The sequence below is a fragment of the Sciurus vulgaris genome (assembly GCF_902686455.1).
Source record: "Sciurus vulgaris genome assembly, chromosome: 17".
In the NCBI taxonomy this organism is placed as follows: domain Eukaryota; kingdom Metazoa; phylum Chordata; class Mammalia; order Rodentia; family Sciuridae; genus Sciurus; species Sciurus vulgaris.
The window spans coordinates 46,208,933-46,225,418 of record NC_136478.1 but is presented as its reverse complement, the minus strand read 5'-3'; positions in this window follow the sequence as shown (position 1 = coordinate 46,225,418).

Here is a 16,486-nt window from a genome sequence, read left to right as displayed (position 1 = left end):
CTTATTTATATTTCCTGTTAGAATTTCCAAAGATAAGTCCTAGAATTTCATTTAAAATAACTTCCATATACAAAACATAAAAAATATCTACAATACAAACTCAGAAAAATAAAAATGTAAATTTTTTTATTAATTAAAAGCAAAACTTTTTTCTTGAAATTCAATTCTATCTGTCTTTTTGGATACATTTTCTTATCTTTAAAGCCAGAAACAGCAAAAGACACAACAAAACCTTGAACTGCCAATTAATACAGGGGATATCTATACAGTAATCATAAAAAATTCAAAACCTAAATAAATATTAAAATATTTAGAGAAATGTAAAATAAAATTCCATCATCAACAAACTAAATAATATTGGTGGTAATATAAAACAAATGAATATTCATACACTCAGAAGTTTATTATTATTTGTGGAAACTCTTGCTATTGAAGGTATATGATGTTCACTGTCACAAAGACTTACTAAAATTACAGCATATGTGATGACCATGATAACATGTAATAGCACAACAGTATTCATTCAAACACCAACCATACAAGTCCAGGGGCATGGTTCAAGTGAATGTACAACTTGGAATAGATAAATAATAATCTGTGGGGGAAATGGTTACTAGGAGCCAGTCACATTTTTAGTTATAGTATATCCAATTTAAGAAATAGTATAAAGCACCAAGTTTGTTTTATATATGTGCAATATGCATGTGATATTTCACATGTATGTATGTTTAGAATGAAAATATGTAGAACTTGTGAGAAAATAAATATCTTTGGAAGCACATAAAACACTCACTTACACATCCCATGTGTAGATGATAAAGCTCATCATTACAAAGAAGACAATTTTCCCCTAAAATAACCTACTATATATCCCAGTAAAATTGCTACATACCTATATGAATATATCATAGTCAATTCTACTTTTATGTGTATCTAAAAAGCAGTAATTTATAAAACTATAAATAAATGAAAGAAAGGAAAATGTAGAAGGAGAGGGAAAGTGTAACTACTGGGTAATGAAGTAGAGCAAACCATATTCCATGCTTGTATGATTATGTCAAATTTAACTCAAATATTATGTATACCTATAATGCAATAATAAGAAATCAACATGCTTTACTTTTAATGAATAAGAAACAAAATTATAAAGTTCTAAAATTCATCCACAAAATTATATATAATTTTAGCCAAGAAATTTTTCAATTATAAGAGTAAAAGAATTACTTCTCATTACCAGACATTCATGTATATTGTGAATCACTGCTGTTATAATAATCAATAAGAAATCACAATATAAACTAAATCCATATATGAATCCATATGTATGTAAAAATTATACACTTAATTGCAATAGTAAAGTCTAAATAAATCACACCATAACAAGGCCAATCTCAACAACTAAGTTAGACCCTGCCTCAAAATAAAAAATAAAAATTACTAGAGATAATCTCAGTAGTATAGTATCCCAAGATACAACTTCCAGCAACACACAAAAAAAAAAGTAAAGAAGAGAAAAATGAAAGTGAAAATGAAAATTAGCTAGCTCAGGAGGAAGCAAGGTCCCTATAGGCCACAGTTCCTCTCCTGCAGGAAAATGGCATGTGGAGATTTGTTCACGGTAATGAGCCCACCTGTCAATCACCAGCATCTGGGAAGACTGCTGGGCCACGGGTACATACCTGCCAGATAATATTTGAGGTAGGGTTTGAGGATGCCCTGCAAGATTAAGGAAGGCAGTGAGGGGTCTCTACCACTAACATGTTCCCCACCAGATGGCCAGCAGGATTGAGGGTGCATTGCCCCACAGGAGGGCTCAGGCCTGCAGACTCCAGAGATTGCACAGTGTCCTGGTCTGCCAATTTCTTTTCCTGCCGCAGTCAGTGGCCACTGCTCCAACAGCCTCCCTCCCCAGGTTCATGATGCCACTGACCACTCAATATTTCCAGGCACTCAGGAGGCAGTCCTTGTCCCTAGAGATCTTCGGCCCCTGCACAGCAGAGCAACCTGTGGCTCTGAAGCAGGAGAGTGAAGCCTAGAGTTGAATGGCTGACATGGAGAACTCTGGGGAAACAGAGAAGATGGCAGATGCCCACCCCCAACTCCCTGGAAGTACACAGGATTGGGCAGTTCTGTGTACTCCTGATTGATGGGGCTTCAGACCTGCCCCTGGAGTCTGAGACCAGGAAGCTGTTTCTGTGAATGACAGTGAATAATATCCAGCCCAGACATTAATAAGGCCAAAATGAAAGGTTCTTGGTTTCTTCTTCTTCTTCTTCTTCTTCTTCTTCCTCTTCTTCTTCCTCTTCTTCTTCTTCTTCTTCTTCAGTCTGGGAATTTCTCCCCAGAGTCTCAAGCTGCTGCTATTTTAAGGCAATATTTCCTCCCAGAAGTGGGATCTAGTCCAACCACTACCACATTTGCAAGTAGCCTTTACATTGCCAGTATATTATTCATGAGTGAAAATAATATAATGGAAATTACTATAAAATGTTATTTAACTTTTCTGCTCTCTGTTCTTGTTAGGAGATAGACTGCACTTTGAATGGGAACATCCACTTAAAGTGAAAATGTCCAAGGGAAACAACACCTAGGGCCTAAGGGTAATTTAAATATTTCTAATCTTCACACAGATAGCATTAAAAGAGTTGAAATTGATATTAATACCATGACACAACATTTTGAGAATATTACCATTATGTGACTTATAAAATACTACCAATGAAGTCCATGTGCTTTTGAAACTACACCCTCAAGTTTGACTCTCTCCATCATACCTCATTTCATAGTAGCCACATTCTAGTTTTCAGGGTTATGGGTCCCATGATGTCAGTGACTTAAAGGACCTGATATCTCTCTTTTTCTATCTTTAAAATTGTTCTATTAAAGTATTTTTTATTTTTACAGACACATTTTGATTCATTGTACACAAATGGGATACAGCTTTTCATTTATATTGCTGTACACAATGTATATTCACACCATTCATGTAATCATACAAATATATAGGTTAATACTGTCTATTTCATTCTACTGGTTTTTCCATTCCCACCCCCTTGCACCCCTTTTTTCTCTACACCATCCAAATTTCCTTCATTCTTCTCTTCCCCCTGCCACCCTACCCCATTGTTATATATTGCCATGTACTTATCAGAGAAAACATTCGGCCTTTGGTTTTTGGGGCTTGGCCTATTTCACTTAGCATGATATTTTCCAACTTCATCCATTTACCAGCAAATGCCATAATTTTACTATTCTTTATGGCTGAGTAATATTCCATTGTGTATTTATACCACAGTTTCTTTATTCATTCATCAATTGAAGGGCATCAAGGTTGGTTCACAATCTAGCTATTATGAATTGAGCTGCTACGAACATTGATGTGGCTGCATCACTGTAGTATTCTGATTTTAAGTCCTTTGGGTATAAACCAAAGAGTGGGATACCTGGGTCAAATGGTGGGTCCATTCCAAGCTTTCTGAAGAATCTCCATACTCCTTTCCAGAGTGACTGTACCAATTTGCAACTCCACCAGCATTGTAAAAGTGTGCCTTTTTCCCCACATCCATGCTAACACTTATTATTGATTGTGTTCTAGACAATTGCCATTCTAATTGGAGTTAGATAAAATCTTAGGATGGTTTTAATTTGCATTTCTCTAATTACCAGGGATGATGAGCACTTTTTCATATATTTGTTGATCACCTGTATATATTCTTCTGTGAAGTGTCTGCCCATTTCCTTAGCACATTTATTGATTGGGTTCTTTATATTTTGGGTGTAAATATTTTCAAGTTCTTTATAAACTTTGGAGATGAGTGCTCTGTCTGAAGTGTGTGTGGAAAAGATTTTCCCCCACTCTCTTTTCACAGTATTGATTGTTTCCTGTGCTAAGAAAAAAAGTCTTTAGTTTGAATCTATCCCATTTGTTGATTCTCGATTTAATTTCTTGCACTATGGGGGTTTTGTTAAGGAAGTCTGGTCCTAAGCCAACATGATGGACATTCAGGCCTACTTTTTCTTCTATTTGGTGAAGGGTCTCAGGTCTTATTCCAAGATCCTTGACCCATTTTGAGTTGAGTTTTGTACAGGGTGAGAGATAAGGGTTTATTTTCATTTTACTGCATATGGATTCCCAGTTTTCCCAGCAGCATTTGTTGAAGAGACCATCTTTTCTACATTGTATGCTTTTGGCAACTTGTCTAGTATGAGATAACTGTACTTACATGGATATGTCTCCGTGTCTTCTATCCTGTACCTTTGATCGGTCTATTTTGGTACCAGTAACAAGCTGTTTTTGTTACTATTGCCTTATAGTAGAATTTAAGGTCTGGTATAGTGCTAACTCCAGCATCACTCTTCCTGCCCAAGATTGCTTTGGCTATTCTGGGTCGTTTGCTCTTCCAGATAAATTTCATGATTACTTTTTCTGTTTCTATGAGAAATGTCATAGGGATTTTGAATGGAATTGTGTTAAATCTGTATAGCAACTTTGGAAGTATGGCCATTTTGATAATATTAATTCTGCCTATCCAAGAACATGGGAGATCTTTCCATCTTCTAAGGTCTTCCTCAATTTCATCCTTCAATGTTTTGTAGTTTTCATTTTAGAGGCCTTTTACCTCTTTGTTTAGATTGATTCCCAAGTATTTTATTTTTTTTTTTTTTGAGGTTGTTGAGAATGAAGTTGTTTTCCTCACTTCCCTTTCAGATGTTTCATTGCTTATGTATAAGAATGCATTAGATTTATGCATGTTGATTTTATAACCTGCTATTTTGCTGAATTCATTGATGAGGTGTAGAAGTTTTCAGGAGAAGTTTTTGGATCCTCTAAATAGAGAATCATGTCATCAGCAAATAGTGACAGCTTAAGTTCTTCTTTTCCTATTCATATTACTTTAATTTCTTTAGTCTGTCTATTGCTCTGGCTAGTATTTCAAGTACGATGATGAATAGAAGTGGTGAAAGAGAACATCCCTGTATTGTTTCAATTTTTAAAGGGAATGGTTTCAGTTTTTCTCCATTAAGAATGATGTTGGCATGGGCTTAGCATGAAAATCCTTTACAATGTTCAGGTATGTTCCTTCTATCCCTATTTTTTCTAGTATTTTGATCATGAAGTCATGTTGTAATTTGTTGAATACTTTTCCTGCATCAATTGAAATAACCATAAGGATTCTTATCCTTAAGTCTATTGACAGGATGGATTACATTTATTGATTTACAGATGTTAAACCATCCTTGCATTCCAGGGATGAACCCCACTTGATCATGGTGCACAATTTTCTTAATATGTTTTTGGATATGGTTTGCCAGTACTTTGTTAAAGATCTTTGCATCTATATTCATCAAGAATATTAGTCTAGGGCTGGGGAGATAGCTCAGCTGGTAGAGTGCTTGCCTTGCAAGCACAAGGCCCTGAGTTCGATCCCCAGTACTGCAAAAAAAAAAAAGAATATTGGTCTAAAATTTTATTTCCTTGATATGGTTTGGGTATGAAGGTGATACTAGCTTCATAGAATGTGTTTGGTAGGGTTCCCTCCTTTTCTATTTCCAGGAATACTTTGAGAAGAATTGGAATGAGTTCTTCTTTGAAGGTCTTATAGAACTCAGCTAAGAATCCGTCTGGTCCTGGGCTTTTCTTGAATGGTAGATTTTTGATGGCTTCTATTTCATTGCTTGATATTGATCTGTTTATATTGTGTATGTCCTCCTGGTTCAGTGTGGGAGGAGCTCATGTCTCTAGAAATTTGTCAGTGTCTTCAGTAGTTTCTATTTTGTTGGAATACAGATTTTCAAAGTAACTTCAATATGTTATGTATTTCAGTGGTGTCTGTCATATTTCTTTTTTCATCACAAATTTTAGTAATATGAGTTTTCTCTCTCCTTCTCTTTGTTAGTGGGGCTAAGGGTTTGTCTATTTTGTTTACTTTTTCAAAGAACCAACTTTTTGTTTTGTCAATTTTTTGAATCATTTCTTTTGTTTCAATTTCATTGATTTCAGTTCTGATTTTAATTATTTCTTGTCTTCTACTAACTTTGCTGTTGCTCTGTTGTTTTCTGGGCTTTGAGCTGTAATGTTAGATCATATAGTTATTGACTTTTTACTCTTTTCTTTAATGCTCTCCATGCAATGAATTTTCCTTTTAGTACTGCTTTCATAGTGTCCCAGAAATTTTGATATGTTGTATCATCATTCTCATTGACCTCTAAGAATTTTTTTATCTCCTCTCTGATGTTTTCTGTTATCCATGCTTCATTCAATAGCATATTATTTAGTCTCCAGGTGTTGGAGTAATTTCTGTTTGTTTGTTTGTTTGTTTTTGTCATTGATATCTACTCTCAGTCTATTATGATCTGATAGAACACAAGGCAGTGTATCTATTTTTTTTGCATTTCCTAAGGGCAGCTTTGTGGCATAACATATGGTCTATTTTTGAGAAGGTTCCATGTGCTGCTAAAAAGAAAGTGAATCCACTCTCTGATGGATGGAATATTCTATATATATGTCTACTAAGTCTAGGTTATTGATTGTGTTATTGAGTTCTATGGTTTCTTTGTTTACTTTTGTTTGGAAGATCTATCCAGTGGCGAAAGCAGTGTGTTAAAGTCACCCAGAATTATTGTTTTGTGGTCTATTTGATTCCTGAAATTGAGAAGGATTTGTTCGATGTACAGGGATGCACCATGTTTGGGGCATATTTATGATTGTTATGTCTTCCTGATTTATGCAGTATGAAATGTCCTTTTTTTATCCCTTATGACTAACTTTGGCTTGAAGTCCACTTTACCTGAAATAAGGATGGAAACCCCTGTTTTTTTACTGAGTCCATGTGCATGGTAGGTTTTTCCCATCCTTTCACCTTTAGTCTGTGGATGTCTTATTCTATGAGATGAGTCTCTTGCAGGCAGCATATTGTTGGGTCTTTCTTTTTAATCCATTCTGCCAGTCGATGTCTTTTGATTGATGAGTTTAGGTCATTAATAATCGGGGTTATTATTGAGAAATGATTTGTATTCCCAGGCATTTGGCTGATTTTTGGTTAAGTTGGCTTGGTTTCTCCTTTGAGTGGTTTTTCTCTAAGGTAGTTCCTCCCTTTGCTGACCTCCACTGTTGTTTTTCATTTCCTCCTCATGGAATATTTTGTTGAGAACATTCTGTAGTGCAGGCTTTCTATTTGTAAATTCTTTTAACTTTTGTTTATCATGGAAGGATTTTATTTCATCTTCAAATCTGAAGGTTAGTTTTGCTGGGTATAGGATTCTTGGTTGACAAACATGTTCTTTCAGAGCTTGAAATATGCGGTTCCAGGCCCTTCTAGCTTTTAGAGTCTGGACTGAGAAACCTGCTAATATCCATATTGGTTTCCCCTTATATGTAATCTGATGCTTTTCTCTCACAGCCTTCAAAAGCCTATCTTTATTTTGTATGTTAGGCATCTTCATTATAATGTGCCTTGGTGTGGATCTGTTGTGATTTTGTGCATTTGGTGTTCTGTAAGCCTCTTGTATTTGATTTTCCAATTCATTCTTCAGGCTTGAGAAATTTTCTGCTATTATTTCATTGAATAGGTTGTTCATTCTTTTGGTTTGTATCTCTGTGTCTTCCTCAATCCCAGTAATTCTTAAATTTGGTCTTTTCATGATGTCCCATAGTTCTTGGAGATTCTGTTCATGATTTCTTACCATCTTCTGTGTTTGGGCAACTTTATTTTCAAGATTAAATATTTTGTCTTCATTGTCTGAGGTTCTGTCTCCCAAGTGGTCTAATCTGTTGATGATGCTATCCATTGAGCTTTTTATTTGGTTTATTGTTTCCTTCATTTCAAGGATTTCCTTTTTTTATTTTTTTGAGAATATCCCTTTGTTGAAATGATCTTTTGCTTCCTGCAGTTGTTCTTTCAACTGCTTATTGGTATGATCATTCATTGCCTGCATGTGCTGTCTTATCTCATCCTTTGCTTCACTAATCATCTTAATCATGTATAATCTGAAGTCCTTTTCTGACATTTCTTCTACCATACTATCACTGGATTCTATTAATATAGAATCTAGATTTGTTTGGATAATTTTCTTCCCTTGTTCTTTCATGTATCTTCTCCTCTAGCAGTTCCAATCTGGAATATTGCAGTTTCCCCCCTATAGGCTTATAGTGAACCTATAGGTTTCCAAAACCTTTTCTTTAAGGGGGAGATCTATATTATCAGTGTCCAGTTCAGACAGTATGCAACCCTAGACCAAATAGCCCCTATGAGGGCATTACCTATATTGTCATAATAAACAGAATGAGTTCAATTATTATCTTCAGTATAACAAATATATTTGCAATAAGGTCTGCAGTTTCTAATGGAGGACAAGAAGGATATGGAGGGTTATAGGATGTAGCTGTTAATGGGATAAGAAATGAATATATAGAAGTTCTAAATAATAGAGTGAGAGTATAATTAAAAGAAGTTGGTTGTTAGCTTGGGAAAAGTGAGAAAGAGACTCTGAGGGAACAGGTAAACAAAAGGTAAAGGGAGTGAGAAAAGTAAAGAAATAAAAACAAATTTTTTCAATAAGGAGAAAAGGAAAATCTACACTATAACAGGAATATAGTATTCAAACCTCCAAGTCTTCAGTAGCCTGATGTATGACAGGTACCTTACAATGAGCCTCCAGTCTCCAGCAGGCATCTCTGGATGGTATTTGCCCCACCTAAAGATGTAAGACAGCACTTCCAGGATTATCCAAGATGGCCACTATGGCTTCCAAATGTGTTGGAAAATGGGGAGCTGCAGCTCAGAGTGTGGGCGTGGTCAGCTGGAGGTGCGGTGCAGTTGGTCATTCAGGGATCCTGAAAGTGGGGTGCAATCATTCTGGGGATCCTGGTGTTAGGGTGCAGTCAGTCGATCTGGGGGTCCTGGTGGCAGAGAGCAGTCATTTAATGTGAGGGACCCATAGGCAGGAAGTGATCAGTCAGGCTGGAGATGGGGCTCAGTCAGTCCAGTCAGGGGTCCTAAAGGGCCTCGCTGTTATCTCAAAATTGTGGCAGCCACATGTAACCAAACCTGCAGGTACTGTGACAGTGAACTTCCAGGCAGCAGCAGGCAGCTGGCGCTCCACTGGCTGTATGTGGTCAGTTTGCTGACTGCTGTTGGATGATCGGGAGGTGAACCTTGGGCAGTGGGTGATGGATAGGTGCATGGCAGCAATGTACAGACAGGCAAGAGGCAGGCAAATGGTGGATGATAGCTGCCTGACAGTGAGAAATCTCCTCGTGTATCTCTTTACCTGCTAATGTTGAGGGATATAATTCTCTAATAATATTTGTCCTCAGGTCCCAAATTAGAAGAAACAATACCCTGAGTGGGAGCAGAAAGCTCCAACCAGGAAGTGTCCCAAAATAGATCATTCTTTCTCATTTCATACTGGTCAAAGTTTTTTCACACTGCAGATATCATACAGAAGAAAAAAGATATGTAGTTGTAGGAATTTCAGGTCAGTCAATGTACAGAGGACTGAATGTCCTTCAAGTCAAGTAAACTCCTCAGGACAAAAGGTGCTCTGTTTGAATGACTTAGAAATGCTCTGCAACTCCTCTGTCCTTGTGACCTGGAGACATTATATTATTATAATAACCTTTGGTACTAGCAGACTCTGAGAAGCAAGCAAGTTATGTGGTCTGTATATGCACAAAGCTATCTGCACTATGTAACCTAGGTAACTTGCTATGACCATGGAATATATTATAAACTGGACTGGATTTTCACGGAAGCCACTTCTTGCTCTTCATCATCCTGTGTGCTTGCCTCTTTGTTAGCTCTCCTCTTAACCCTTATAGCTGGACCCCAATTTACCTTTATAACTGGCTCCCTGAGCAGGGATGCTTCTGAACGTGTTGACAGGAGAAGGGGATAGCTTACTGCCTGGAACAGGCTTTGATGTGCATCACTCATCAGCTGGTATTGGTCCAACTGGTAAACTATGGGGAATTTTCTGTCTGACACTCAACATCGTCATCAGGCTAAATTTTCTTATTTGCTTTGTAAAGCTAAACATACTGCAAGTAATACTGATCTTGATGCTTTGCTATCTAAAATAAATCCTTGCTGTCCGTGGTATCTGAAGAGTGGATCCATAAGACCCAATGATTGGGAAGACATAGATAAAAAAAATGTATGAGTCAAGGGCTCCTATACCTGTGTTACATTCTTGGTATTTGTGTTGAGATGCTATCTCAAAAATAGCCCTGACAGAGCCACAAACTTTGGTTTTCTTTAAGACTGAAGTTTTTTCTCAGCCCTCTCCTTGCATTCCTACTCTTCCCCTTCCTCATTTTACTCCTCCAGTCCAGTCTCATTTATCTGAATGTCTCAGGCAGACAGCTGTAGAAGGAGAAACTCATACCTTGGTTTTCTGTCCCATTGGATTAAATAATGCTAATCAGCCAGAATATTTAAAAATTGCCTTTTGCTGTGTTTAAATAATTAAGAAGGATGGTATTGGAGAGTGGAATTAATAGTAATTTTACTCTTAGTATGATAGAGGAGCTGGGATGGGTTATGCCTTTGTTCCCAAGAATTGGAAAGCATTGGTGAAAATGGTTATTTCTCCTGCCCAAAATATAGTGTTTTTACAGTAATACACTGATTTAACCCATGTTCAAGCTGAGGACAAAGCTCAAAGAAGTGTTAATGTTGATTATGATAACTTGTTTGTTTTGGGGCAAAGAGGGACTTTACAACAACAAGCTCAGTTGCCCACAGTGCCATTTCCAAAATTAGAATTTCAGTTTGTAAAGCATGGAGGAGAATCCCACACACTCGGGACCCTTCCAAGTCCTTTACTATAATTTGAAAAGCCTCAGGGGAGCCTTTCATTTATTTTGTTAACCAATTGACTAAAGCTATTGAAAGACAAGAAGATAAGTTGGAGGCTGACCAAACAACTAGCTTGTGAAAATGCCAAACAAGATTTTAAGGAAGTAATGAAAACTATTTACCATAAAGTGGATAGTACACTTTCTGATTTATTAAAGGCATGTAAAAATGTTGGAAGAGAAACTCATAAAGTGACTTTACTGGCCACTGCTTTAATGTCCCCTGATAAACTGTTGCATTTGTAAAAATCCTGGCCATCTTCAAAAGGATTGTAAGATAGCAAAAAGGGCCACAAAATCAGCCCAATGAGAAATGTTCAATCTGTCATAAAGCATTTCGTTGTTCTAAAACAGACATATCAGGAAACCCAATTATGGGTCACTTCCCAACCCAGGGCCAAAGGAGGAGGAACCTTGTTCATATGCAGAAACACATGTCTCCTTCACAAATGTTTCCCATTCAAACAGAAGCTCCTTCCACAAATTCTTTCATGCCACTAAAGGGAGTGCAGGAATAGATTTGATGCTACCCAAATTCAAGAACTTATACCTAAAGGTACTTTTGGTTTAATTTTGCCCTGTTCTCACAGTGCTAAAGAAGGAAATTGTATTTATTTATAATTCCTGTAGTAATTGATTCTGATTATACTGTCATTCAAGTTTGGTCTTATATGCCCTTAAATCTCCCCAAAGGATCCTGCATAGCTCAATTAATTGTCATTCCTTATATTATTGCCCAACAACCCCTAAATGAAAGATGGATTACAGAATTTGGTTCCACTATTATTGGAGCATATTCACCTATTTCTAAAAATAGACCAAAATTAACCCTTTGTTTAAATGAGCAGTCAATCACAGGGTTATTTGACACCACTGCTGATGCTATAGGTATACCTATCTCAATGTGGCCTCATGCATGGTCCTTACAGAGGGCCACCCTGGTTTGGAACATCAAAGGAAATAATAAACAGGTGTATAAATGCTCTCTATGGTTTCAATGCTGAAAACCTTCCAACCAAGAGCAAGTTATTACTTATATTCAATCATACATCATGGCAATTCCCTTTCCTATATGGGGCAGAGACATCTTACACAAGTTACAATTGCCTATAGAGTTGCCTTTTTTATTGGGGCTTCTGTGGATTTGACCACCTTGCCATTAAAGTGGTGGTTATATTCTTCTCACTATTCAGGAAGATATACTCTTTCTTATGCTGATATGTATGCTCAGTTGATCTCAAATGCCTACAATCATATGTTATCTCTTATAGAAACAGATATTCATGTGCTTTACCTTACTTACAAAAATAATTTACACAGTATTCAAATTTTTCTCCATATTATCACATTGTCTTAACTGAATTTTTAAGTCCTATTGCTTTCCATGCACCTCCGGATGAACACCTTTCCTTGCTGTGTTAAATCTCTCATGCTCCTTCTTCTTCTATAATTTCCTCCATTCCACTTTCCAGTGGAATTACTCTATATACTGATAGAGGAAAACAAGCGGGTGTGGTATCTATATTCATTGATTAAGAAGTGGACTGATTCTTACACATTTTGTCTTCTTTGCCTGAGGTTCTGTCTTCCAGGTGGTCTAAGCTGTTGGTGATGCTTTCTATTGAATTTGTCATTTGGTTTATTTATTCCATCATTTCATGAATTTTTGCTTGGTATTTTTTTTTCACATTTTCTCATTTTTTTTTAATTTTTTTTATTGTAAACAAATGGGATACATGTTGTTTCTCTGTACATGGCGTAAAGGCATACCATTTGTGTAATCATAAATTTACATAGGGTAATGTTGTTTGATTCATTCTGTTATTTTTTCCCTTCCCCCCACCCCTCCCACCCCTCTTTATCCTCTAGACAGTACTTCCTTCCTCCATACTTGTCCCCCTTCCTAACACTAACTCTAACCCTAACACTAACACTTCCCTCCCCCCCATTATGTGTCATCCTCCACTTATTAGCGATATCATTCGTCCTTTGGCTTTTTGAGATTGGCTTATCTCACTTAGCATGATATTCTCCAATTTCATCCATTTGCCTGCAAATGCCATAATTTTATCATTCTTTATGGCTGAGTAATATTCCACTGTATATATATATACCACAGTTTCTTTATCCACTCATCAATTGAAGGGCATCTAGGTTGGTTCCACAGTCTGGCTATTGTGAATTGAGCAGCTATGAACATTGATGTGGCTGTATCTCTGTAGTATGCTGATTTTAAGTCCTTTGGGTATAGGCCAAGGAGTGGGATAGCTGGGTCAAATGGAGGATCCATTCCAAGTTTTCTAAGGAATCTCCACACTGCTTTCCAGAGTGACTGCACTAATTTGCAGCCCCACCAGCAATGTATGAGTGTACCTTTCTCCCCACATCCTCGCCAACACCTGTTGTTGCTCGTATTCCTGATAATCACCATTCTAATTGGGGTGAGATGGACTCTTAGGGTGGTTTTGATTTGCATTTCTCTTATTACTAGAGATGTTGAACATTTTTCCATATGTTTGTTGATTGCTTGTAGATCTTCTTCTGTGAAGTGTCTATTCATTTCCTTGGCCCATTTGTCGATTGGATTATTTGAATTCTTGGAGTAGAGTTTTTTGAGTTCTTTATAGATTCTGGAGATTAGTGCTCTATCTGAAGTAGGATTGGCAAAGATATTCTCCCACTCTGTAGGCTCTTTCTTCCCATTGCTGATAGTTTCTTTTGCTGAGAGAAAGCTTTTTAGTTTGAATCTATCCCAGTGGTTGATTCTAGCTTTTATTTCTTGTGCTATGGGAGTCCTGTTAAGGAAATCTGATGCGAGACCAACAAGGTGAAGATTTAGACCTACTTTTTCTTCTATAATCTGCAGGGTCTCTGGTCTGATTCCGAGGTCCTTAATCCATTTTCAGTTTAGTTTCGTGCATGGTGAGAGATATGGGTTTAGTTTCATTCTGTTGCATATGGATTTCCAATTCTCCCAGCACCATTTGTTGAAGAGGCTATCTTTTCTCCATTGCATATTTTTGGCCCCTTTGTCTAGTATGAGAAAATTGTATTTATTTGGATTTGTGTCCATGTCCTCTATTCTGTACCATTGATCTACCTTTCTATTTTGATACCAATACCATGCCGTTTTTGTTACTATTGCTTTGTAGTAGAGTTGAAGATCTGGTATTGCAATACCCCCTGTTTCACTCTTCCTGCTAGCGATTGCTTTAGCTATTCTGGGTTTCTTATTCTTCCAGATGAATTTCATAATTGCTTGCTCTATTTCTGTAAGGTACATCATTGGGATTTTAATTGGAATTGCATTGAATTTGTATAGCACTTTAGGTAGTATGGCCATTTTGACAATATTAATTCTTCCTATCCAAGAACATGGAAGATCTTTCCATCTTCTAAGGTGTTCTTTAATTTCTTTCTTTAGTGTTGTATAGTTCTCATTGTAGAGGTCTTTCACCTCTTTTGTGAGATTGATTCCCAAGTATTTTATTTTTTTCGAGGCTATTGTGAATGGGGTAGTTTTCCTAATTTCTCTTTCTGAAGATTCATCACTTATGTATAAAAATGCGTGGATTTATGGGCATTGATCTTGTAACCTGCTACTTTACTGAATTCACTTATGAGTTCTAAGAGTTTTCTGGTGGAATTTCCAGGTTCCTCTAAATATATAATCATGTCATCAGCGAACAGGGATAGTTTGAGTTCTTCTTTTCCAATTCATATCCCTTTTATTTCTTTGGTTTGTCTAATTGCTGTGGACAGAGTCTCAAGAACGATGTTGAATAGAAGTGGTGAAAGAGGGCAATCCTGCCTTGTTCCAGTTTTTAGGGGGAATGCTTTCAGTTTTTCACAATTTAGAATGATATTAGCCCTGAGCTAGCATAAATGGCCTTTACAATGTTAAGGAATGTTCCCACTATCCCTATTTTTTCTAGTGTTTTGAGCATGAAGGGGTGCTGTATTTTATCAAATGCTTTTTCTGCATCTATTGAAATAATCATGTGATTCTTGACTTTAAGTCTATTAATGTGGTGAATTACGTTTATTGATTTCCTGATGTTGAGCCAACCTTGGATCCCTGGGATGAAACCCACTTGATCATGATGCACTATCTTTTTAATATGTTTTTGTATGCGATTTGCTAAAATTTTGTTGAGAATTTTTGTGTCGATGTTCATTAAGGATATTGGTCTGAAATTTTCTTTCCTTGATGAGTCTCTGTCTGGTTTAGGTATCAGTGTGATATTGGCTTCATAGAATGAGTTTGGGAGGGTTCCCTCCTCTTCTATTTTATGGAATACTTTGAGAAGTATTGGAATGAGCTCTTCTTTAAAGGTTTTGTAGAACTCGGCTGAGAACCCATCTGGTCCCGGACTTTTCTTTGTTGGTAGGTTTTTGATGACTTCTTCTATTTCAGTACTTGAAATTGGTCTATTTAAATTATTTATGTCCTCCTCGTTCAGTATAGGCAATTCATATGTCTCTAGAAACCTGTTGATGTCTTTGAAATTTTCTATTTTGTTGGAGTATAGATTTTCAAAATAGTTTCTAATTATGTTTTGTATTTCAATCCTGTCTGTTGTGATATTTCCTTGTTCATTCCGAATTTTAGTGATTTGGGTTTTCTCTCGTCTTCTCTTTGTTAGTGTGGCTAAAGGTTTATCAATTTTGTTTATTTTTTCAAAGAACCAACTATTTATTTTGTCAATTTTTTGTATTGTTTCTTTTGTTTCAATTTCATTGATTTCAGCTCTGAGTTTAACTATTTCCTGTCTTCTACTACTTTTGGTGCTGTTCTGTTCTTCTTTTTCTAGGGCTTTGAGCTGTAGTGTTAGGTCGTTTATTTGTTGAGTTTTACTTCTTTTATTAAATGTGCTCCATGAAATAAATTTCTCTCTAAGTACTGCTTTCATAGTGTCCCAGAGATTTTGATATGATGTTTCTTTGTTCTCATTTACCTCTAAGAATTTTTTGATTTCCTTCCTAATATCTTCTGTTATCCATTCATCACATAATAGCATATTGTTTAATCTCCAGATGTTGGAATAGTTTCTGTGTTTTACTCTTTCATTTATTTCTAACTTCAATCCATTATGATCTGATAGAATACATGCTAGTGTCTCTATCTTCTTGTATTTGCTAACATTAGCTTTGTGGCATAAGACATGGTCTATTTTAGAGAAGGATCCATGTGCTGCTGAGAAGAAAGTGTATTCGCTCTTGGTTAGATGGTATATTCTATAAATGTCCGTTAAGTCTAAATTATTGATTGTGTTATTGAGATCTATGGTTTCTTTGTTCAATTTTTGTCTGGAAGATCTGTCCAGTGGTGAGAGAGGCGTGTTAAAATCACCTAGTATTATTGTGTTATGGTATTTGGTTTCTGAAATTGAGAAGGATTTGTTTGACATACATGGATGGGCCACTGTTTGGGGCATAGATGTTTATGATTGTTATATCTTGCTGATTTATGCTTCCCTTAAGCAGTATGAAATGTCCTTCTTTATCCCTTCTAACTTTGGCTTGAAGTCCACATTCTCGGAAATGAGGAAGGATACTCCAGCTTTTTTGCTGAGTCCATGTGCATGGTATGTTTTTCCCCATCCTTTCACCTTTAGTCTATGGGTA